At 46.4% G+C, this 25,623-nt stretch overlaps 1 protein-coding gene across 3 annotated transcripts in view; it reads right to left on the bottom strand.

Annotated features, from left to right (window-relative positions):
* The window catches only part of PKIG (cAMP-dependent protein kinase inhibitor gamma), a 657,792-nt gene that overhangs the window by 466,054 nt on the left and 166,115 nt on the right, over window positions 1-25,623 (bottom strand). For 2 of the 3 annotated variants that reach the window (XM_085619330.1, XM_085619328.1), the window contains exon 1: window positions 24,279-24,433. The exons of the other annotated variant lie outside the window; for it this stretch is intronic. The gene's annotated coding sequence lies outside the window, so the exon portion shown is untranslated. Of the gene's footprint in view, window positions 1-24,278; window positions 24,434-25,623 lie in introns of those variants that run through there. 3 annotated transcript variants of the gene reach the window in all.

The raw sequence follows: 25,623 nt of genomic DNA, 5'->3' as shown, positions 1-25,623 counted from the left end.
ATTGGCAAAACAAAAATAGTTTTGGTCTCAAAAAACACATTGCCACAGTAGTTCCTGGCACTGAACAAAACTACTGTCTATCGATATGCTCCATGTGACAGAACAGAATGCGGTCACTCACAATGAAGCTAGCTGATAGAGAAAGAGAGAGACAGCATTTTAATAAACACAAAAAGTCATTGTTAACACCAGACCTAATTAGGGCCTAGTTAGGGTTCCAGTTATTAAATAAAGTCTCAAAAGTGCACCCATGTGCTTTCATTAAGTGCAGATATACAGCTTTCGTGAATTCACATGACTTTACAAAAGTAGGCCAAGAAATAGTATTCCTAGAAAATATTTGTGAACTGCATTTTGGCATGAGCAAATATGCATGAGTACATACATTAGCTCATGTGAAAAATCTGGGCGTTTACAAGTTTATTTTCCCTCCAACCACTTTTTTCCCCAACCCTGGAAGAAGTTTTATGTCTGCCATTGTCGGGAGTATATTTCCTAGAATGGGCAAAGATTACAGAAGAGAGGCTGAAACCCCTTAAAACACGCAAGTTAGTAGGTTTGCACAGACTCAAAAGGGCATTCCAACCCTGTTGCTTACCATTACCTTCAGCCCCAATATGTAGATCCGCAGAAACGTGGCAACATAAGGGAGTTGCTAGTATCCAAAAACTACTATGGAAGGAGCCCTGGCATAATCAGAGAGGCTATTTCAGAGCGCTTATATAATGAGATTGCTGCCATAATTTGTCGCTGCATTACATGGCACAAAAGGGACAAATGGATTTTGTTACAGGACAAGTAGATTTATGAAACAACCTGTCCCATGGACAAGTAGATATTTTATTAAATTCCACACCCCTGATCTGATTTGAATATAAAAACACACAATGTGGGGAGTGGACAATTTAACAGAACTCTGCTAACAATTACTGAATGCTTATTATAGAGAATCAGGCCACACAAGTCCACTTTAAACAGTCTCTCGTAAATCAGGGAGAACTGCTCAGAGCTGCATGTACTAAGATTGCCAGTCCATGGCAGGATTCAAAGCAGTAAATGAGGAGAGGCAGCATAAGGAGAGGCTCCCCATCCAATCCTGGCACTGCTCTCATTCTATACTTAGCATGAGAGCAGCACCAGGATTGGTCTGAGCGGCGTGGTTTGCCGCTCAGACAGTGTCTAGGAGCCTGTGATGTTTCTCTAACCCGGCTGTGCAAGACAACTGGGTTGGACAAATCTATATATGAATGTCTGTTTGGCAAGCCTAAGACGGCCGGCCAAACAGACATCATAGTGCACCTACCACTCCCCGCTGCTATGCCTGGCCCCTCCCTACACTACTGGCATCAGCGGTCATTTTATTTTTCTCTTGACAGCTGATTAACTGACCAGTGGAGAGACGCTCCTCCGCCATTACGGAGGAGCCACCCCTAGCCTATTGGTGCACCCAGACACTGCTGCCACTCAAATAGCCAGCACCTTCCACATGCTAACATGTATCAACTACTGCATAGACTTTAAGGTGTTCTTTTTTTGGGGGGTAGCTATGAACACAACTACAAGTCCTAAAATGTGAACCATAAAACCAAAATTGAAAAAGCTAATCACCCTTGACTAGAACAACTTGAGAGCTCTGAGCTAATATAAATGACTGAAATGCACATTCAGACAAGTCTTACCTAAAAACGTGCATGTTCAGCATGGGCTAGCCTTTAGTACTGTGTGAATTTTCAGTTGACAACCACCTCTGGGTGTCCTCTGTTATCTCACATTGGGTTCCCGCTCACAAGGTCTCTTTAGTAGCATAAGTAACGCCTTGTTTGGTTGAGCCTGACCTTTAACAGCACTGCATGCTTAATTAATTTGTACGATGATCCAAAACTTTACCTAAGGGCCTGCGGCATGTTACCTTGCCTTGATTTTACCTCATATCTACACTCTGTGTTTTCCTATCTCCCTCCTCCTGATGCTTTTTTCCTTTTCTGCCTTCTTCTCACTTGTTCTGGATCAATATCGAATGATGAAAAATAAGTCCATGGTCCCCAAAAAATGAATGCTGGTGCTCATCACTGGCATAAATTAAGCACCAATATCACACCTGAGGCAGACTCCAAGATGTTTCAGGCACAGTCCATGGCCCCTTTCTCTGAAATAATTTGTTTGGTGTAAACAACTGGGTCAGTTTGGCTCGTTAATTTATATCCGGCTATATGTGAATCAATTCGATCTTATTTTAATGTAATATGCAATAGTCTATTTCCCAAAAACTAGCAGACAAAAGGGGGGGGGGATGGGCAAAAAAGAAAAATCACTTGACGTGGCTGGTAATCAAAGCACACGGACATTGTCTCCTTGTGTTTCACCATTCAATAGTTCTTGTGAGAAGCACATGCAGCTCATAGAAGAAAACGTAGACATGCGTCAGTGGGCTGCATGTTTACAACTATTTGCAAACAGGATAGCCTAGAAAGCACACCAATGACAATACCAATATACACTCAACTTCCTTTGCAGTGCAAGGTTGTCCACAATGGCTTGGCCTGGCTTCTGGGTTTAGATGTTAACATTCTATTACAAGGGTGATCATGGAATATTCGACTGTGGAGTCAAATGAGAACATTTTTTATCCCACACAAGGTGTACGGAAAAAGAAACAATGCTACAAATAAGTCACAGGCCCAAAAAATTGATGATGTCTGCCTCACTCTTCTTTATTGTTACAGGACGTATCAGTTACCATTCCAAGATGGTGACGAAATAATTTATTTTAAGTGAATTACACCGAATAGTCATTTTACCAGCCATGCAGAGCAATGAAAGCATTAATAAAGCAAGGATATGTAATGCATTCCTTTACCTTCTGCCTGGCAAATCCATTCCATAACAAAATACTTTCACCACACATGGCCATTGGACTGAAAGCAACAAATCCATCGTAACAATATCAATTGGAGTGTGTTTGTACTGAAGGACATCATAAGTGCCTTTCTGGGTTTGACTTGATTGCTTTTTAGATCATCCTCACAGGCATTCCGCATTTGGCACTTATTGACGAGTCTCCCCATGAAGAAAATATTTTCGAGGCAGAGAAGCATAAGATGTACATAGTTTCAGTTCCTCTGAATTACCGAGTGATGCAGAAGGTGGTCTGCTGGCGAGTGCTTTTTGTGTTAATCAATTTGGAGATTCAATTTATCATCATTTTATTTTTCCCTTTTCCCTCAGCTGTCCCTCAGCGAGGAGGGCGACTCTCCTCTGCCACAGCGAAGCCGCCGCTGCCACTGGTCGGAGGAATGAGAGAAAAAGTATAGGCAGCATATGTTTGAGTCCTCCCTACCACAAACGTTAGCACACTGTTGCAAATGTGGTATAGTGGGACACTATAATTGGATGCCCGCCTGGGGAATTACCCTTCTGCTGGGGACCTTCGTGTCAAATTAGGACTCAATAAAAGAACCAAGGAATTACAAAAATTCGTAAAACATAATCCCACCTTCCGCCAACACATCCCAAGTGTTTCTCACAGACTCCCCAGAAAGTCTCATGTGGACAAAGCCCCGGATCACATTGGCGAAATGCTTATGAATGTCTGTGAATGTATTCCTGTGCTTCCATTCATATTAAAATTGCAGCCACAATCAGTGCAGCTGGGGAGAGAGAGGTCAAAGGATTGCTGAACATTCTGCTCAGCCAGTAAGCCCATTAGCACAACCAAGTATGAACCATTTTTGTGGGTGGTACCTTCACGCCAAAGGGTTTTACTCCAGTGTTCTCGTTGACAAGGGTAAATTATGTATATTTTGCTAAATTCTTACAGTTCTCGCTTTAGTGCTATATTCAACAAGAGGCATTTCCAGGTATCATTTTTTAAAAAGTAGTCAATACTGTATCAGGGCCCCCCGCTATGGGCACTCCTCCTGAGGCTTCACCACCCTTGCACGTCAAAGTTAGAGGTCGCAAACATTGCCATGGATGCGCCACACTCCACTCAAAACATCTTTTCTTGTTCACCTTGCAATGGGTACTTTTTGTCACATCTCTGCCTACACACGCTAATAGGGAGGCTCACAGTGGAGTTTAGCCCATACAACCACCAAAGTAAATAAATATGAAAACACAGCAATATTCTATCTGCCACCCTACAGTTTGATGAATGCTAGCCAATAGTAGCAGCAAAGCAAGTTTTCCAAATCTTGGCCGTGGCGGCTCCTCCATTATGGCGGAGGAGCATTGCCCAACCTGGTGCGAGAGCAGTAGGCACACTCATCAATAAAATGGCAATAAATGCCATTTTATTATAATGTGTCGCAGGCTCGCGTTGTTACAGCGCCAGGGCAGGGGCGGAGCTGATTAGTGCAATCGAAGTATTACTTTAACTCCTGCCAGTGCGCATGTCAAATAGGCTGGCTGTCTAGAGCCAGCCAATCTGACATGCGCACCTAGAACTAGCAATCCCAGGGCTGAGAAACAGACGAGGGATTGCAGCCACAGGCCCCCAGCTTCAAAATGAGCGCTGGGTTAGCCTGCTCTAACCTATTTTAGAGTTGCTGACGGCCACAGCATCTTGGAGATGCAAGTTAGACGGTTTGATGCATGTACTAATGCCGACTTATTCTGCAAATGTGCTGAGCTACTGTACACGCAAAACTAAACAAGGCCGTGGATTGTGAATGTAGTACGGAATCTTAATTCAACAATGCATGAAACAACCAGCATTTCTTGGGGGCATTTGGCACAGCAGAACAATTTCCCCACATTAACCGCATGCCACTCTAGATGAATACCGTTCACTGCTTTACATGCCTCAACTGCTCCTTTCCAAGCTGGAAAATAAAAGATCTTCAGAAAACATTCCCTGTTATAGGCAAAGTGGTTCACTTAGTTTACATTGGTTGAATCACTTCCAGCTGAGGATATTTTCATCAGACACTGCCCCCTGCACAGTTTGGGTGGACTACTTTATGCTGCACAGTTGCAATTGTAACTAATCTTTGCAGGGGAAAATTAAAATATATTTTAAAACAGTGGCATGCGAAGTAGGTCTCGATATATTATACAAATGTAATAAAGCATTTACAAAAAACAGAGCGAGAGTCATGCACTCAGATGAAAATCAGCCTAACTGGTTGAACAGTCAATTTTAACTCCAAATATGCTCGCCTTCTGTGGGACTTTTGTTTATTCTTAAAGGAAACACCCTAAAAGCAATCAAGGATAAGAATTCCAAGAGTCTGATGATAATTTCAATTAGGGCTGTTTGGAACAAAAAGAAAAGAAAAATAAATACCTTGACTTCTGGTTTTAGGCGACATATAAATCTGAGCTGCAGAGGTTATTACATTAGCATTTCTTCCGTTTATACAATAAAGAATTGCTTTTTTCTTGAAAGAATAACAATGAGAAAAATATTTGTTTTGGAGAAAAAAGGATGACTTGGTACGGATGGCACAATTTTCCATTGAGAACGTACAAACAAACAAAAGGCTAACTCAAGTACAGTTTTTAGCAATAATTTACAGGAATCTGCCATTTTTAGACCTGCTAAGGCCTACATGGGGAAGCCAAAAGAATTACTGTCGCACTATTTCGTAGATTCATTTCAGTTCCTTATATTCAGACGACTATCTTTTTTCAGCGTCTCCAATGATACAATATCAAAACCATTTGCATTGCAATGGCAAAGCTAGAAGTATCCAAGTCCTTAAAATACCACAAAATGGGAGAAAAACAGATCATGGGTGTGGAAACTGGGTTGAGGGTCGAGTGACAAGCAACAGCCACAATCAGGCTTAACTTGGAGGCAATGTGCAAGGTATTTATGCAGCACTTAAACAGTAATAAAGTGAAACCACTGCACAAGACAAATACCACACCAATTTACAAAACTAGAGTAAAATGTAATAAATTATTTGATACCAAAAATACATAAATCCAATCAGTAGAACCGGAGATGTGAAAGATTAAAGATTTATGGTAAGTATAGAGCCTAAAAGCATAAAGCGCCACTCATGGTTATCTGGTCATGCGAGACCGGGTAAAAGTTACAAGTTCAGGCCAGCTGCGATGGAGTGCAGGACAGATACAGGGAACAGGTTAGCCCCGCTGAAAAAGTTACCTTGTCAAAGTCCAGCACGAAGAGACAATCCGTGGTGGAGGTCGCAAGGAGCGCGTTGCAGATGTTAGTCGCTGTAGCGCGATGTGCAGGTTATGCATCACGGATGATTATCGCTGGAGATTTACGTTGCAGGCACTGCAGACTGTCGATGCTGTAGCGCGAAGTGCAGATCTTGGTTGCCGGTCGTCGATGGCAGTCTGCAGCACGAAGAGTCAGGTTCATTGGAGCTTTGCATTGCTGGTCAGCATGGACTGCAAGATCTTAGCACAAGCTGGCTCGTTTGCTGACGCAAATAGCTCAAAACTGCAGGATTACTCCTTTTCTTCCAGGAGGAGCTCAACTGATGCCACATCAAGGGACCAGGACCTGTGATGCATCTCTGGGGAATCAAAGCAATACCAAAGGGGATGATGGACGGAGCGCTTGAGCAAATCAAACACTCAGTCCCAGTCAACTAATCTGGGTTTAATCCATCATCATGCTTTAGCTCACTCCACCACCCCAGTTCAGATCTCTGTACTGGGGTGAATGTATTACATTGTTCTGCATTCTGTCCATCAATAGTTCATTTTGCATTTGTCACCCCGAGTGGGACGGGTATGCTCAGACGTGAGTCCCGTGCTCTCCATGCCACTGGAATCAAGCTACTCTGGCTGAAGAGGGCTGAAAGCCCGAAACCGGTCCTAGGATGCTAGTTTCCAGTCCAGGGAGGACCTGGCCTGGCAGTTCGGGCTGGTCTGTTCCTATAGGGCACAGGGTCAAGACTGATTTGCATATGGCTGGGTCCAAATTGGAATGGCATGGTGAGTAAAAAAACGATGGGTTTAGGCCCAGATCTCTGTACTGGGGTGAATGTAGGACGTTGTTCTGCATTTTGTCCATCAATAGTTCTTTTTGCATTTCTCTTGGGAATCAGGCACTCAGTCCAGCAGAGATCAGGCAGGTCCAGTTGCAGGTCCAGGCAGCAGATCAACTGGGCAGATGCAGGGAGGCCTCTGGAGCTTGTAATGTTCCTGTAGCTCTAACAGGAGGCCTGACAGCTGACCCTTGGAGTCACTTCAGCCTGGGATGAAAGGTGCAGGTCCAGTCTTCATTCTCAGCAAGCAGGGTAGGCCACGAGCAGCAGGGAAGCAGGGCATCCACCTATAGCACCCACAGGTGCAGGAATGTAATCAAGTGTGGGTGTGAGAGGCCAAGATTTATAGCCGATGCCAGCTTTGAAGTGGGACTTTTACCCAACCAAAACACTTACTCCTGTTTGCCAACAAGTGGACGGAGAAAAAGTCCCTCTATAGGGATGGTTACATAATTGTCTGGCGGCCACTGCGCTTTCAAGCTACACCATAAAAAGGAAGGTTCAGGTCAGGTGAAAGGTAAATTTTGCCAGTTCGAAATGGCAGTTTAAATTTCCTAAACCCGGAACGGCTGGCTTGAGACATGCTTAAAAGGCTACTTAAGTGGGTGCCACAATAAGTGCTGCAGGTCCACTAGCAGTATTTAATTTACAGTCCCTGGGTACATGTAGTACCACTTTACTAGGGACTTGCAAATAAATTAAATAGGTCAATTGGGAGTAAGCCAATTTTACCAAGTTTAAATGAGAGAGCACAAGCACTTTAGCACAGGTTTGCAAATGTAAAGTGCACAGAGTCCTAAAAGCCAACAAAAATCGGTTTGAAAAACTGAGGGGGAAGTCTAAAATTTGGGGAGAGGCCCAAGTCCAACATTGGGTATAGGGGTGAGGTGAAAGTCAGGTATACTTGTTTTAGGATCTTGGGTTGGATATGTGCAATTTTTGACTAATGTTACTATTCATAAATGGAGTTTGGAATCCCAGAAGATATTAGGTCTCTATTTTTGTTGTTATTAAACATGCTTTTCAAAGACGTGAAGACAAAGTTATGTCCATCCTATTCAGAAGTTGACTTGAGCTTTGAATCAGGCCTCTTTTAGATGTGTTAATAGAGATAAAGTTCAGCAAAACCTGCTCTTGTTTCTTCTAATCCACTAGCAGAGTGCCTGACACTCAAGTGAACCAGAGAAATGGGCAGATATCAGAAGTGTTGTATTGTTTGTGTCTTTCTCCCTGGCAAAACATGGTTCGGGAATAATCACACAAACCACCAAACTGTCCCTGAAGTGGACAGTTTGTCTTATGGCATTATCAGTTGCCTTCTCCTAGTTAGGTCTCGCCTGGCGTTAGTAGGGCGCATGCGCTGTCTCGCCATGCGAGGGCTTCTTCAAATCAATACGATTCCAGAAGCTCGCTTTCTGCTCCACCCATGTTTTCCATTGGTGCGAGTCATTTTGCATCACCAATTATGCAAAACCGGGTGTTACGATTGTCCAGGAGGCTTTTTAGTCCCTCCTGGTTACCACCCTGTCCACTTTTGGCCCCGCCCACCGGGATTGGTGTCTCTTAATTAGCCGCTAAGCACTTTTTTTTGGTATTACCGCGCATTTCTATGGCGCGGCTTGTTCCAAGAGCAAGCAAAATGCTTTCACCCTTATTGAAGCTTCCCCAGCCTCTGCAACAGGCATATTTAAGGCACACACCACTATATTTATTGAAGCTGGCTGTCCTGAATGCGCACTGCACTTCTTTAGTGACTACAGGAAACTTGCTAAGCAAGAAATAAAGACTCTTTCCCACGCAGGACGTTTGATATAAAGAATACACGAGTCGAGAGGCGAGTACGGAAGCTATAAGATGAGATATTTATGCTAAGACCAGCCACTTCTCACAGGAAGGTTAACTCTGATCGTGTCCATTGGTTGTTAGTACAACTCATTAGGGTGAAAGCACAGTCTCACCAAAGTATTCCTTCCGTACCAAGGGACGGGTTCCAGCTCAGTATCTAATGTATTTCTTGCCCCAACAGTACTACAAAACTGTCCATAAACAGAGCACAGCTTAACTGTAGATTTAAATGGCCCATTCTCAGTAGCCCTGTGCAGTACTTTAAGTGGGATGAAAAAACAGGGGGGGGGGGGGGGGGTCTCTCAAAGGGGCGTGGCCAATGTGATTAAGGGCGTGGCTTAAACACATACGATAAAAACAAGCCTTAATACGTAGTTTATTGTAAAATAAAAATACATAAATAGCATTTAACCCCTTGTGTGCCCATGACGAGCTGGACTCGTCATGGGCCGCGGTTGCGCTGTGCCCATGACGAGTCCAGCTCGTCATGAACCCCGCCCGCTAATGCAACGCCCGGCACAGGGCGGGGAAAGGGCGTGGCACACAAGGGGTTAAAAAACCGTACAAATTCACTGAAAAAACCATAGGTTTCACACACGTTATAGTTAGGAATTAGCATTTAAAAAACCTTGCAAATTCACTTAAAAAACCATAGGTTTCACACATGTTATAGTTAGGTGGATATTTCACTCGTAAAAAACCAATGAAATTCCCCCGTTATAGTTTGTTCAGATAACTATAACTTGCGCGACCGCCACTCTATCACAAGGATGATGTCATCAGTGATGTCATGAGTGATGCCACTGACCATGTCATGAGTGATGTAATATGTGACGTCATGAGCAGTGGATTGCGGGCGCGCGAGTTATAGTTATCTGAACTAACTATAACGGGGGAATTTCATTGGTTTTTTACGAGTGAAATATCCACCTAACTATAACATGTGTGGGGAGGAGCCTAGCGCGCAACCAAGATTGCCGCGTAGGTGCGAAGCTCCCGAGGACCTCCGCGACCTCCTGAATTAATCCTGATTATATCCTGTCTTTGACGAGGGGACTGTGTCCGTGTACCCGAGCTGAGGCGGCACCCGTTTTCCGTTTTCGAATCGGACCCCGGACACTGGTGGGAGCACCGATCGAAGATTGCGGCCCTCTCCGCGCCGGCCCCCCGGATTGGAGTTGTGGGGCGATCCGGGGACAAAGCGAACAACAACGGCGGGCAGGGCTGGGCGACTCGCGTACCCCGCGCTTTCACTTTCGCTTTTGCGCCCTCCTTGCCCTCAAGCGAGGTAGGGTTGCGGAGCGGGGTGCGGTGGTGTGGCCTTGCCCATGTGCCCGGCTGACCCGCCGGCTGCGAGTTGTCCTGCGGTGCAGTGGTCAACCCCCCCCCGGAACCCGTGAACTGGTTTATCGGCCCTTTCGAGGAGATTGGCACGACTTTGGGAGTGCGACATGTCCACAAAGCAAGATGGCGACCGGGCCAAGGTGAAATCGACCCGCCGCGGCCCGGCACATCAGTCAAACAGTATGGACCGCTACACCCTCCAGAAGGGATCCCCAGAGGCACAGCGTACATCCCCCGTGGGCCCGGCTGAGGCGTCTGCTCAGCCCGCGGATCTGACCCTCCGGGACGTCATGGGCGCCATTGCCGAAATGAAGGCCTCGGTGGACCAGCGCTTTGATACTCTGGCGCAGAAGATAGACTCGGCCCTGGTGGAGGTGGGCCTTGTGAGAGCCGACTTGTCTAAAACAAATGACCGGGTCGATTCCCTGGCCCACACCACCTTAAGTCTCACTACAGACGTGGCGGCCCTTCAAAAGGAGGTGCACCGGCTTGGCCAGGCGAGCGCCATGATGGACCGTCGATTGGAGGACGCCGAGGGTCGGGCCCGGAGGAACAACGTTCGTATTGTCGGGGTGCCGGAGGGACGGGAGGAGGAGGCGGCAGATTTGTTTGTGGAAGACCTGATCCTCACCCATCTCCAGCCCCGGGGGCTGAGTAAACTTTTTGCGGTGGAACGTGCTCACAGGGTCCCCGGAGGACGACCTAAGGTCGGAGCTCCGCCGCGGCCTCTCATTGCCCGGATTTTTAACTTTCGGGACAGAGACGCTATCTTGCAGACTTCCAGGCTACAGGGACCGGTCAAGCTTGATAATATGGACGTGAATTTCTACCCTGACTTTACTCCGACGGTCCAAAAGCAGAGACTGAGTTTTCTCGGAGTTAAACGTCGCCTACGGGACATGAACCTTAAGTACTCAATGCTTTTTCCAGCTAAGCTGAGGGTGGAGGTGGATGGTCGCACGCATTTTTTTGACCGTCCCGAGGCGGCTGGGGACTGGTTGGATACTCTGCCTGGGGATCGGGGCCGGGGGGGTGGGGGGGGTGCGGTTGGCGGGGAGGGCGCACCGGATCAGAACTGAGGGGTGAATAGTAGGCCTTGCTCTGGACAACATTTTGGTTACCATTCACTGATCGGGTATGTTCCCCTCCTATGGAGGTCGTACGGGGTCCGTTGGGGGCTTTCCCTCCTCCTCTGGGGGACTAGTTAGTTTTTCATCTATGGGGCGACAGGCACACTGCACTTTGGGGGGGCTGTCTGGGCTCATGCAGGGGTGCAGGGAGGGGGGAGTTCTGTTGGGATGGGTGGGTGGGGGTGGAGTGTTGTTTGTTTGCACCGCAAGGCGAACCCTTTACTGTATTGTCGTTTTTGAGATGCTCTTTGGGGGACGATTGATGGCTTTCATGTATGATGGGGGGTAGGGACCTGACTGTGTTATCATGGAACGTTAATGGACTGGGGGATAGGATTAAGCGTGGTGTGGTCCTGCAGTATCTGAAACGAATTTCACCAGATGTGATCTTCCTGCAGGAGACACACCTTATAGGTAATTCCTTTCATGCCATGAATCGGAGAGGCTATCGCTTGGTGGCCCATTCGGGCTTCACCTCGGGCTCGCGGGGGGTGGGCATCATGATTAAGAACTCGCTCCCATTGGAGATTGATGAGGTGCGCCATGATGAGAGGGGACGTTACACTGGCTTGGTGGGTAGAATGGAGGGCAGAGTGTTCGTTTTTGTATCAGTGTACGTTCCGCCGGGGTTGCAATCTACCACGTTTGCGGACCTGGGGCGCCTCCTCCTTGACCTCCCGGATGGGCTTCTGGTAGTTGGGGGGGACTTTAATGCGGTGGCTTCAGGGTCTATGGATCGTCATCCCCCCAGGGACCTCCCCCGGGCACAGGCGTGGCTGTCCGGCCTCTTAGATACACTAGGATTGGTAGATTGCTGGCGACTAAAGCATCCCGCTCAGCTGCAATACACCTTCCACTCGGGTGCCCATGGTAGCCTCTCGCGGCTTGATTATATCCTTGTTCCTGCGGCCTATGCTGGGAGGGTGGGAGAGGTGCGCCATTTGGCGCGGGGTATTTCAGATCACTCCCCACTGCTGCTGCATTTGGATGTCTTCCCGAGGGGGGAGGGCAGGGTGGCCCCAATTAATGCCTGGTACCTGCGCGACCCCACTATTCGAGCCGAATTGATCAAATCCTTGCAGCGGTACTTTGAGGAGAATGTGGGGTCTGTCCCTTCTGCCATCTCCCTTTGGGAGGCTTTTAAGGTAGTTCTTAGGGGGGAGGCCCTCTCCTTTATCTCCCATGCCCGGAGGCGCGAGCGGGAGGAGGTAACCCGGGTGGAGGCCGAAATTACTGAACTAGAGGGTGCCCTGGGGAGCGGGGTGACGGATGCCACATTGCATGTTTTACACCTCAAGCAGGCGGCCTATAGGGCCCTCGTCACGGAGGCGGCCAGGGGCCTCAGTAGAGAGCAACAGGGGCGACTGTATGATGTGGGTGATAAGGCTGGTAAATTGATAGCGTGGTTGGATAAAAAGGAGAGAGCGAGTCGTGTGGTTCCGTTGATTGAGAGGATGGATGGTGTATGTGTCACCGAGCCGGACGCCATTGTCTCCTGCTTCGCGGATTATTTCCGCGAGGTATATTCCCCGGTTTCTCCCTGCTCGGAGGAGGATTCCCATGCCCTGCTTCGGGACATCGCGCTGCCCTCCCTTTCGGTGGAGGACAGGGATTCGCTGGACGCTCCTCCCACCTCGGACGAGATTGCCCTTGCTATCCGCTCGGTCGCATCTGGCAAGGCCATGGGCCCCAATGGCATTCCTATCGAGCTGTACAAGCTGCGACCGGATGTGCTGGCGCCCCACCTGCGCGCGATGTTCCTGGCGGCCTGCTCGCGGGGTTCCCTTCCGCCGGACCAGCGTCTGGCCACGATCGTGGTGATCCACAAGGAGGGGAGACCCCGTGAGCGGGTCACATCCTACAGGCCTATCTCGCTCTTGAATGCGGAGCCCAAAATCCTCGCCAAGGTGCTGGCCAACCGGCTGGTCGGCGTGGTGGGCGACTTGGTCCACCAAGACCAGTCCGGCTTCATACCCCATGGTAACACGGCCCTTAATCTGCGACGCTTGCACGGGGTGCTCGCGCGTGTCCCGTTCGTGCGGGAACCGGCCATCTTGGCGTCCTTGGATGCCACCATGGCGTTTGATACGCTTGAGTGGCCATACATTTGGGCGATGCTGGCGAAGTTTGGCTTCGGACCGGGCTTCATCAGCTGGGTCAAATTGTTGTATTCCGGCCCATTGGCGCAGGTGGTGGTGAATGGACGAGTTTCGGCCCCATTCGCACTGGGACGGGGTACGCGACAGGGCTGCCCCGTCGCCTCTCCTGTTTGCACTGGCCCTGGAGCCCCTGGCGGAGTGGCTGCGGTGGCACCCTTCCATCCGTGGTCTCCGTTGGACCCCCGAGCATGAGGACCGTGTGTCCCTCTACGCTGATGATATCCTTCTATATCTCGCCTCCCCGCGCAAATCACTGATCGTCCTAGTTGATGTTTTGCGCTCATTCGGTCGCAACTCAGGCCTCGTCATCAACTGGGCGAAATCCTGTGTATATGTGCTTGCCGGGGAGGCTCCGGTCCTACCACGGGACTGTCCGATCCAGATCGCCTCCCAGGGGTTTCGGTACCTGGGTATATATATTACTCTGGACCCGGAGGCCCGCTACGAGCGGAATTTGCTGCCCCCCCTCCAGCGCTTGAAAGAGGACGTGGTGCGTTGGCGGCGTCTGCCGCTTTCGCCGCTTGGCCGAGCGGCCTTGTTTAAAATGATGTCGTTGCTGCGCTTTCTGTACGCTCTCCAGAACACTATGGATTTGGTTCCGGCGCGCTACTTCCGAGAGGTGGAGAGTTTGCAGCGTCGCCTGTTCTGGGACGGGAGGCCACGTATCGCCTTGGCTAAATTGGCGCTCCCGTGGTACGATGGGGGGGTTGCCCTCCCGGATATTAAACGGTATTACTGGGCCTCCCAGCTAGCTGCGATTAATCATGGCCTTTACGGGCCCGCCCTGAACCCGGCATTTGAAATGGACAAGATGCTCCTGCCCGGTGGCGACTACAATCGGGCACTTTACTCTGGCGCGCCGGACCCTCGCCTGACGGGACCGACGCATGTCATGGTGCGTGTATGGCACGCGGCTAACGCAGCTATGGGGTGGAAGGACCGTTTGACCCGGGCGTCACCGCTGTATGCATCGGCGAGGTTGGGCTCCTTGTGGACCTCGAAGGGCTTCGAGAAATGGGACACGATCGGCATCAGCACAGTGGGAGATCTCTGGACGAGGGGGGGATTCAAAACTTTCGAGATGCTGCAGACGGAGTTTCAGTTGCAAGGCAGTGAGTACTTCCGGTACTTACAAGTCCGCCACGCGCTGGGCTCCGTCTTCCCGGATGTCGCGTCCATTCCGGAGTCTTCCCCCCTGGAGGACAGAGTGCTGGATGGCCATGTCCCAGACAGCACGATCTCCCTTATATACAAAAAACTGATTAACGACCGATCGGGCCTGCTGACTGGCCTCCGCGAGGCCTGGGTTGCCGATGGGCTGGAGTTGGACGACGAGGACTGGATGTCCGCGGTGGCTTCTCCGAAGGAGGTGGCCATCCCGGCTCGCCTTCGCTTCGTCCAGCTTAAGATCCTCCACCGGGTCTATGTGACGGGGCCAAGGCTTCTACGTATGGGCCTAGCTGAGGATGGACTGTGTAAGCGTGGCTATGGTGCTTTGGCAACTTTCTTGCATATTCTGTGGGAATGCCCAAAGGTGGAGCGATTCTGGCGTGGTGTGCATGAGGTCCTGCGAGTGGTTACGCGTGTCGTGCTGTTGCCTGAAGCGAGGAGATGCTTGCTGAATGTGTGGGAGCCAACTGACTACTCGGTTCCGCAGACGCGGTGGGTGACTCTGGGATACATGATCGCTAAGCGTGACATTGCTCAATTGTGGGGATCCCAGAGGCCTCCGGCGGTGTCGGCCTGGAAAGAACACATGGATTGGTGTATGTTTCGTGAAAAGGTGGTGTATGTTGCGAGGGGTAAGCCTGGGGCGTGGGTGAAAATCTGGGGCCCCTGGAACGCCTATCGCGGGGGTATTTGCGAGCCGCCGCTGCTGCCGGCTGCTTCACCTGCTCCGTCCCCCTAGCCGACCCCCCTCCCCCAGCCATGGGCACGTGGTTCCCCAGTCCCTGATCTGTTCTCATTCCCCTCTTCAGAGTTTGGCGATTGGTTGGGGTTCCCCACTTAAGGAGCGCGTGCTGTCACTTGGGATTGCGGGTTGCCTTGCGGGTGTGGTTGTTTTTGTGTTGTTGTGTTTTGACAAAAGGAAACCGTATTGTTGGTTTGGAGTTATGTGGCCTGCACTACTGATATCTCCTGATTTACCCTTTTTGCACCGCCAAGAGATTTTTCTGTATGTATGTCATGTGCTACTGCTACTCTAGCGGCCGGCCAGACGGTTGTAGGCCCATACTTGTAACTATTTGAGATTGTAATAAACGGTTTCAAAAAAAAAAAAAACTATAACATGTGTGAAACCTATGGTTTTTTAAGTGAATATATATATATATTCTGTGAACAAGCTATTCACACATCAAATCACTATGTGCACGGAGTATTAAATTGATCTCCAAAGTCAACGAATTCAAGGTTAAGGGATCATATATGAAGAAGTCCTTACCCTGTGAGCTACATAAATATAGGTATGTAGAAAGATTGAACTGAGCCAAATTAAGTGATGTTCTGGCTGGAGTAGACAAACGTGCTTCCTTCTTTCAATAAGGTTAGCACATTATTTCAACTACAAGAGATGGGTACAAATTTTCAATGTTATTCTAAAATTCACAGCTAATCAGTAAGAATAGACAGTTTGTTCTATTGTTTCCTTTCGTGTGTTGCTAATGTTCAATTCAGTGGATTTGCATCAGGTGTTTTTCGAAGAGCTCAAAGAAATCTTTCCTGTTGGTGCAGAGTATACAAAAAGTTTCGTTTTCTATTCTTTGAATTGGTAAGATCTTAGCCAAAATGTTTGTACAATGTTAATTCGTACAAATAGCACCACATTTATCGTTTGATAATTTCATTGCTCGTAAACAAAATTATACACTGATTTTTAAGATCTACATCTGTACCCTCAATGATATATACTCAGATATTTTTCCAAAAACTGACCTTGTTTGGACATGTGAGGGAAACGTATTGGTCTATCAACTATTTGACACAGTGGATGGCAGCTTTGGGATTTTCTAATGTTTTCACTCTCACTGGGGTGTTACCCATATTACATACTGTATATTATAGTGGATCCTTTCATTGTGACAAACCTTTTCAGTTCTCGAAAATTCTTCTCTTCCCATACAGCCACAATTAAGTCAAGAACGAGATGCTTGACCTCTTCACTACACCCAAGTGGCAAGTAAAAATCTTTGCCAGTTAAAATGTCTTATTTTCTAGAAACTCTGCAAGCATGGAGCCCTTGGGTGCACTGCTGTCACTGACCTGGTTCTGACCTCTTCTGTGTTTAATGTACTTGTGCGTAAAAGGAACTAAAACCAGTCAATGAACGAAAAGCGTAGAAATTAAATGTTCAAAAGTGGGCATTGGTGTTTTAGGTTAGTATTCCAAGCATTTACTTGGACAATACTTGCATTTTTATGTGTATTTAGAATTTTAGTGCCTGTAAGCCAATTTCTCTATGATCGGCCTCTGAAAAGTTGGTGGGGCAGGGGAACTGTCAGTGACAATCTGTAACGGGGATCCATGCCAAGCTCAAAAATCACAGCCAATTCTGGCTTACTAGCCAACAGAATTTCACATGCAGAGATTATAGAGCCCAATTCGTAATGGAATAATTATTTGGCAATGCAAATGGGTCTGGCTTTAAAGGTCTGATGTATGGTATGTGAAGCATTACAAGTAAATAGCATATGTATTTCTGGGGAAGCAAATAACTGTAGAATATTACCACTGTAGGTTAAATGATCAAGAGACAGTTGCACAGTCAAGCCAGACCTAAAAATCCATGTAGTTTAATGACTGCTGTCCTCCCATTTGTGCTGCTGCCTGAGAAAGACAAACGCCATAAATTATCTAGTTACCTAAGATGGCATTACAAAGTCATGAGCGTGCCCCTGAAAGTTCAAGCTCACCAGCTGTATAAAGAAACAAAATGATCACAGCTTGTTGGGGGCACTTTTTTGTGTGGAAGCACACAACTTTTCCCCCAATCAAAACATGTAGTCCTGGCTCCCAACATGTAGATGGAGTCAAAGTGTCTCTCCCATAGCGATACTCACATCATTGTCTGGCAACAGCTGTGCTATCAAGCCACACAAAAAAAGAACAAGTTTTGGCATTGCCAAAAGGTCTTGCCTTTGGGACCCTGTAAATCTTTAGCCATGCAGTACATTATCCTGTTTGCTACAACATCTACTGTTTTTCCACGTACCACTAGTGAACGGCACATGCACCCAAGGATTGGTTTCTGTGCTAATTAAAATATGATAAAATCTCTTCAAAATGCAAAAAGGTGTATATCTTTAACAAAGAATCTATGACACTAATAGACACAGAGATGCGTACTACTACGCATTGTTCGTCGCTGTCATTCAGAGAAAAAGCTATATATATTTTTTTTTAGGTCGAGCCTAGAGCAGCGCATGCGCTGCTTGCTCGACTTTTAGTAAGGGGGTTTTATAAGTGCTACCACTGGCCTCAAGCTTGCGTGCCAGCGCACGCGCGCAGCCGCCATGTGGGTTTCTTTCAAGGCTCATTAAGCCTTGCGTGCCTCTCTCCGCGCTTCAATGCCCTCCCCCTTCCCCTCCCCCACCACAGATCGCGTCACTCAGCTGGCCTCCACTCCCCCGCCTCTCTATACTGCAGCAGGCCGTTTCAAATTTTCTTTTGTCGGCATCCATTACTTCCCATTCACAAGTTGGCTCCTTCCCTGACACTTGCTGCATAGCCGCTCCCTTGCAGACTCACATTCATGCGCTGTTGAATTTCAAACCAGTCTCAGTCAGCATGTGTAACATCATGAGAAGAATTGGAAGTTGCACTTTATGCAAAAACGCACACACCACTTGCGTGCTTGTTTTCGCTCTCTCTTCTGGTCTCTCACTTACTGCCCCTATATCTCTCTATCTCTTCATTCCTCTTTCTCCCTTTTTCTCTTTCCCGGTCTCGCTCGCTTTTCTGGAGTGTTTTTTAAATATATAGCGCAAACTCTATTGAAAGATATTGGAGCGCTTTACATGAGCGCCCAATTACATTACACAAGATCACACACCTTCATGTTTCTCTCTCTCTCCTCCCCCCTCGTTGACTCTTACTCTCTCTCACACGCACACTCTTTCTCCTTCACACTGTAAGGCCTCTTTGCCAACACCCCACCCCCACACCTTTACCCCTCACCTGACTTTACTCACTCCCTATTTGATCTTCTTCCTCATACTCATACACTCGCATTCAGGAGTCTCACCTTCCCTACTTTCTGAACCACGGAGCTTTCTGTGTTAGTCCATCCGTGTCTTTCTGTCTTCATTTAATGTCTCCTGCACAGAACAGCTTTCCTCTCTCGGGCATTGTTTTTCTGCTTTTCTCTAACTTGTTGCTAAGAACTGTCAGATGGTTGGGGAGAGGGGGCGCGTGGTGAGCAAGGCATGCTTTTTCCCATTGAGAGCAGAAACTCTGTACTGACATTGCGTATGCAACCCATGTTATTTCTAAAGTCATTATCAGCCGTAAGCTAACAAATGCCAAAGTAAAGTATACTCCTCCCCTTGTGTGTTCTGTTCACAGCAATCTCCGTTGTGCTGATGGAAATATTTAAATAATGGATAGGGTAGAACGATCTAGCTTCCCCCCCCCCCGAGCATTTCTAGACTGAGACCACCTATTATCTCCTTTGCTGAGTGTACCTTCGTTGTGTTGGGAGTGACAAATTAGTGAAAATGCCTGTCTCGACTGGACCAAACCGACTGGACCTTTCGCTCTTACCAGAACTGATCCTGTAGTCTCAATAAGAGAGGTTGGACTGTCCGTTAAATGTCAGTCGAGGAAAGGACATGGCAGTTGTTTCTTTCTCAAATTTAGCCAGTTTCTTCTTCAGATGTCCCAGCAGCATCAGCAAAAGCTCCTTCTGTGCTTCTAAAGCCAGTGTGTGCATGCAGTTCATATAGCGCTTCCACTCACACACATCTTTGCAATTTGCATTAATCCCAAGTTATTCTTCAAATAGTTTTGCAGTTATCCTTGAAATTCATGCCTCAGTTGCCTGCACTGGTTCCTGTACATCTAAAGCCTCGTTGCTAACATCCCTCCTCAGCCCAAAAATAACTGTGGCCCAGATGTATTTGCTGTCCCAAAGCCGCGGCAATATTCTGAGATGTGATCCTGTGACTACAAGAGAAGTAATGCCATACGCCGGAAATCTAGAGTCCAGTTTGTTGCCATATCCTGCTTCGCCAATCCAGATGCATATGTTTGGCACTTGGATAACTGCGTGTTATTTGAGCCATACGTGCTCTGAAGGTGCATGGCTAAACACTTATAAGGTCCCAAAGGCGAGACCTATTGGCTATGCCAATGCTCGTTTTTATCATACACTGGAAAGTGTTCAACCGAAGGAAAAATCGAGGTACGATATCATGAACTGAAATATAATAAAGTGTATAGATAGACCAGCGATTTGATCTGTATGTTTTTGGCCTTTAAGAACCTATGTTGGTGTTAAATTTGATGTTTTAATGATTTGTATTGAATGAATACAACATGTAACAGGGACTGGGAATGTGAACACACTTTGGTGTTTGTATGCTTTAGGTTAGATTATTCGTGGAAAGTCACTATGGTTTGCATTTGGAGGAGGGTCTGTGCATTTATGCCCCCTTTCACTGGGGTTAAGAAAACTCAAAAGCATTATTTTACAATGATTCCTAGATAGCTATTTTAAACTTATTTTACACAAACAATTTCAAAGCCTGGCACATTCTCTAGATTCGGAGGCACTTATGGTAACTTAGGGGGGAAGGTGAAGGGTAGGCCTGTGCAGAGCCCCTATACTCCCAGATAGGAAGCCCAAAACCAAACTAGTAATTGCGCCTGTGTGGGGTCTCTGAAAGCAGCGACTACACCAGTCCCATGAGCTACACTCATGTGTAACTACCTTCCAGGGCAAGGGAGCTACTCGGGTCTAGTTTCCCGCTGCGGTCCGCCCTATACTGGACAGAGGATCAGAAAGGCACCCCTGCCTCATTAGTGAGATGCTGGGGTGTGACCTCCTGAAACGGTGAGTAGCCACTCACTGAGATCCGCAAGAGGGAAATCAGACAGATACTTGGTAGAGTGAGCCATCTGAACACTCAATGTACATATAGGAGCTCTACAGAGGGCGGCACGGACTCCCATCATCCTGCTGAGGTCGCCCGTAAACATGTAGAATCTTGTCCCAGAGCAGAAGTAACGTTACTTAATATTATTTATGCAACGTGACCAGTCTGCGAGTGGGGTCTGCAAGGACAGGAGGAGTCACAGCTATGAGCAATTGTGATGGAGGGTAATGTATCGTGTGCCAAACTGTTGAGCATGTAAACAGAGTCTAGTTCTATTTCAACAGGAGACAGGTCACACATTCGGATTATAGTGGGACTGATTCAGCCTCAATAATAGAGGGAGATCCATCCGAGCTCCTACTGACTTTGTCACTGTCCAGTTTGCCGACCCTGGGACACATTCTGCAGTAGCCACATTTTCAGTGCACTCTACTTGCGAGCAGCAGGTTCCTGCATGTGTCGGGGTACTGCATGTTCCGGCAGGCATTGCACACGGCACTTAACAAGGTAGCAGGGGCAGCTCGGGTGCTTGGAAGTAACCGGTGGAAAAAGGGGGACTCAGAAAACAGCCTCTAATATTAGACCTCTGTCTTCGAATGCACAGCAATAAAGGAGATAAGAACATGATTTAGAGCCCCGTTTACAGAAATGGACCTCGGAGTGACTGAAAACATCCAGCACTTTTGTCAAATGCTCTTAGAGAAAGAGAAAAGTAGTCCCTAAACAGATGCTACAATGTGACAAGTGGAAAGGTACAAGTACTGGGGCACTGCTCTGTGGGAGTGAGTAACTGATGAAAAGGAGGGGCAAATAGGAAGGATTGACCACTAGCAAGTAAGGTTTTTTAAAGGGCACAAACAAATCAAAAGCAGTAAGTCCACAAAGTAGTATATACTGAAGCATATACAAAAGGTCTCAAAAGTTCGACCTAAAAACTATCAGCTCCATCAACCAAAGAGCTGCTGGCTAAAATGCATGGGTCACGTAACACAAAACAACTTGGCAGCATTGCTACCTGGTCAGGATCCATTAAGAGATCAACAGACCAGGAGCATGGTATATCTAATGTCTTATTAACACAGGGAACATTTTAAAGGATTTTCACAAGTAGCCTACGCGTGTACAGAATGACAGATAAGTGTATTTAACATCATATCCCATCTCTTTTTATAAGGCAAAATTCACCTCTTATCCCAAAATTAATAGACAAAGGCAGTAGGTTTGGTAGCGACTGTTGGCCTTTAAGCTATGTTAATGTGTATTTCATCATGGTTTTTGTAAAAAGTGTAGTATCTCCATGTTGCGTTTAATGTTCCCTGTTACCTGGTTCCTAGCTGATCAGCCAGTGAGAGTGTTCTGTGTGGAATGTTGGTGTGAGGGCCATATTATTGTTGTGGGAGTTGTTGGACACTCACCAAAATATAAATGAAAAATAGCTAAAAGCAAAAATATGTTTTGGTCTCAAAAAACAAACACTGTCATGGTAGTCTCTAGGATTAAGGGAACTACTTTGTGTGAGGATGTACTCCTTGCGAAAGAGCAGAATGCCATCAGTCACAGTGAAGTTCGCCACGAGACGAAGTAGGCTGACTCATTGCTCCGAGCTGTATGTTGATGTTGGCAGAACAGGAACGACAACAACAGGCCAAATGGAATAAGAGGGCTGGCTCAAAGCCTAATATTATATTTTAGTAACATCAAATAGGTATGACATGCCAGGCCAAGAAAATATGCCGTGTGGGTCCTTTTGATCCTCAATAAATGAACAGTATGTGGTAAACTCTCTTGCAACGATATTTATGAAGATTTCTGGCGGTACAGGCTGGTTTAGCACAACTGATACATGTGCCTTTTTAAGGCTAAATGTGCAACTCAAGCAACAACAAAGTGTCCCAACAACGGCCTTCTACACACGGGATTAATGGAAGACCAATCATTAAACACACCACAATGATACACCGAATTCTTTCAATGAAAACTAAAATGGACCTCACCACGAGTGAGCAACTGCAAATCAAAAGACAGACACACAAGTTTATTTTCAAATGGACCCCCCTGTAATCAAAGACAACGATGCAAAACCTAAAATGTACATCACAACCTCAAATGCGCGTGTTGTATGTTATGACAGGAATCTCACACACGAGCGTTAACACAAACTGACAACGCACAGGCTTCTTGGCCTCCTGTGATTCGTAATTAAGGGGTGCATACCCGTCCATCTCCCAAGGGGTACATATACAATTTGCTGAAACACTACGACCACTGGTATATTTCTGAACTAAGAGTAGAGATTGTACAACACAATTCAATTATAGAAGCAGCAGTTATAAAAAGGAGAGGCGTACCTCAATGTTGGAGGATTTACAGTGAAACGACGAATGGTAAATTATGCAGATTTCTAGAGCAATAACACAGAGTGAACTTGGCCTGAAAGCAGGGTTAGCCCCTTCACTCAATAGCGTGGTTTTTGTTTCTAAATAATATACTTTTCTTTCGTTTAATGAGAAACATTAACTATGTTCCATTTAGTCCATACGTAGCTAGAGCACCCTAGTAGACAAAACCCGACGCATAATCGGGAAGATATTTCTATGGTACGAAAAAGACTGAATTAATGAAGTGATTGCTTCTTTGAAGAGTATAGAGCCTGCGATGCAGTGAGTGACAGCGGCTGAATTACTATTCTGAAGGTGCCACGAGGAAGAATGATGGGGTAATGTTTGTGGCGACTTACAAAAGCTATTTTAAGGCTCATTTCGAAAGGAGAGTGGGTGGTTGGTAAGATATCTTAAAGCAGCAGGACACTACTATTCGCATCTGCAGAGCTCGAACGCTCTAAAATAGTGAATGGCTTTTCCCAGCATTCCTTTTGGGGGAAATTTGGCTTTTTGGGTATAGCGAATTTGCAACGCGCCTTTGTCTATAACCGAGCTACACCTAGCAGTGCTTGATGGGGCATTTTATTTTATTAACTAATTTGACATTGCATGGAAACACCCAGTACCTGAATAGGTAAATCATTACCAATTGAACATGCACGTCTTTCATATCGTCCTCAGCAGATGTCACTCTCTGTTCAATAAAATACAGTTTCTTAAAAAGCAACTTTCCTCCATAGATTTTCATTATCTCACCCTCTTTGCAAAACTGCACCATCTTCCAAAATTACTGTGCTGCGGTCACTTTAAGGGGTTTACCCTCTTAATCACCAGACCTCACCCGCATTCAAGGGACAACTGGGTGGCAGTGATCTCAAGATGAGAACGTATTTTAAACCCCGTGGCTTTTTGAAGTTGAGGGTCACCTAATTTGCCACCCACCTTAAAAGAAGGAAAAATAATGAAAAAAATAAAAATGTAAAGAAAATAAAATCAAGGGTAGGTGACAAAGGGGGCAAATAACCAAATGTTACCGACTTTCCAAGTATATTCCAGCTTTAAGTTCAATTAAAAAAACGTGTGTGAAGAAATGGAATTTCCACAGGATATGGCGGTTAAAATATTGTAAGTGGAACTGTTCCCTCCAAACCGTTTCACGGTGGATTTTTCCAAGCCGTAGGAATTAAATAAAGCAAGAATTCCACTCCCACTTCAGGTTCATATCAAGCGTTGAAGAATGGCAAACTGCCGCAATTTCAAGCTTGAGGGATTTCCAGCCGCTCCAGGACTCGAGTGGGCACCGGTGTGTTAAATATGCCTCCTGTGTACTGACTGCAGAGTCCCGGTCACCTACCTGCCCTTGTGCCGCCGCTGAGCGTGAAAATCCGGCAGTTATTCCCGCAGCAGCATCCCGGGCATGGTTCTGCGGTTAAGAGTAGGCAAGCGCTGGGCTTGCAGCGCAGCTACTGTCCGCCTCCCTCCGCTCGGTCCTGCCTTCTGAAACCCGAGCCTGTTACTGCAGCAACCCCCGATAAACACTACGGAAGCCGGTGGGCGGACAGACTTGTTAAAAGCGAACGAGCTTTTTTTGTGTCCTCAGGGGCAACCTCTTTGTTCACAGTTGGGTGCAAGCGCGTAGTTACAAACCATGATTCGAGGTGATCATGGTCTGTCTTTTGGATTACAAGGAACACAGTGGGTATATGATGTCCTTAGAAAGAGAAGAAGCTGGTTATATATCTGCAGAGTATTAAGCCCTTTTGTATTGTATGTTTTATTTATGTAAATGTACGTTTTTCATACGTAAATGTATGTTTTAATTTTCCTTTATGCACCAAAAACAATCATGAATGACACGTATTCATGTCATCATCTGTGACAGCTTCGAGCTTTTTAGCACATAGACAGTTGGATTATGGATTTGTAGTATTTTTTATTTAACTTTAAACGTTTAGTCTAAATAATCCCTTCATGCATATTGGGAATTTTTTGGCATCTAGTTCACAATATACCATTAGTGTGGCATTGTCGCGCATATTGGGTAAACCGGAGATAACCTTGCAAACAGTTTTGAGGTTTCCATCCCAGACAGTTGGTTCCTGTAGATATGGTGTTGGTAGGGTAGAGAATGTGCATTTCTTATGCAAATGTATAAATGATGATTGTTGTTTTTTAAATTCAAATGCTTTATTGATTTTCCAAAAGAATAAGAAAAGAAATGAACAACATATCGAGGTTAGGATAACATAAAAATAGTTCAGCAATTTTCGTACAGAAAAGAAAACAACATGTGACTATTTAGATCCATACACACAAGAACGCTAACCTCCGATAGTCGAATAATAATGAAGAAAGGAAAAAGAGAAAAAAGGAAATGTGGAGAAGGGCTAGATAATTGACAATTGACACTTGTTACATATTTGTAAACACAAGAGTAACCTGAAATAGACAAATGCATCATATAAAAAACTACAGTGCATAGGTTGCCAAAAGATGCACAGAACTACAGCGATCTAGAAGATAGAAATATAATTCAACACATTCAAGCTTGGGAGGTTAATGAGAGTCAAAATAATTGTCCAAAGTATTCCACATTGATCTTGAAGAAGGTTTCCAAGGAGAGTTTTATAAGGCAATGTTATCTGCACCCCTCAGATGGGTAATCCAATGTATCCATCCTTTGTAGTTTGCCTTACTCG

The sequence above is a fragment of the Triturus cristatus genome, chromosome 7 (assembly GCF_964204655.1).
Source record: "Triturus cristatus chromosome 7, aTriCri1.1, whole genome shotgun sequence".
In the NCBI taxonomy this organism is placed as follows: Eukaryota; Metazoa; Chordata; class Amphibia; order Caudata; family Salamandridae; genus Triturus; species Triturus cristatus.
The sequence above is the reverse complement of the archived record's forward strand: the minus strand, read 5'-3'. Positions and strand labels throughout refer to the sequence as shown.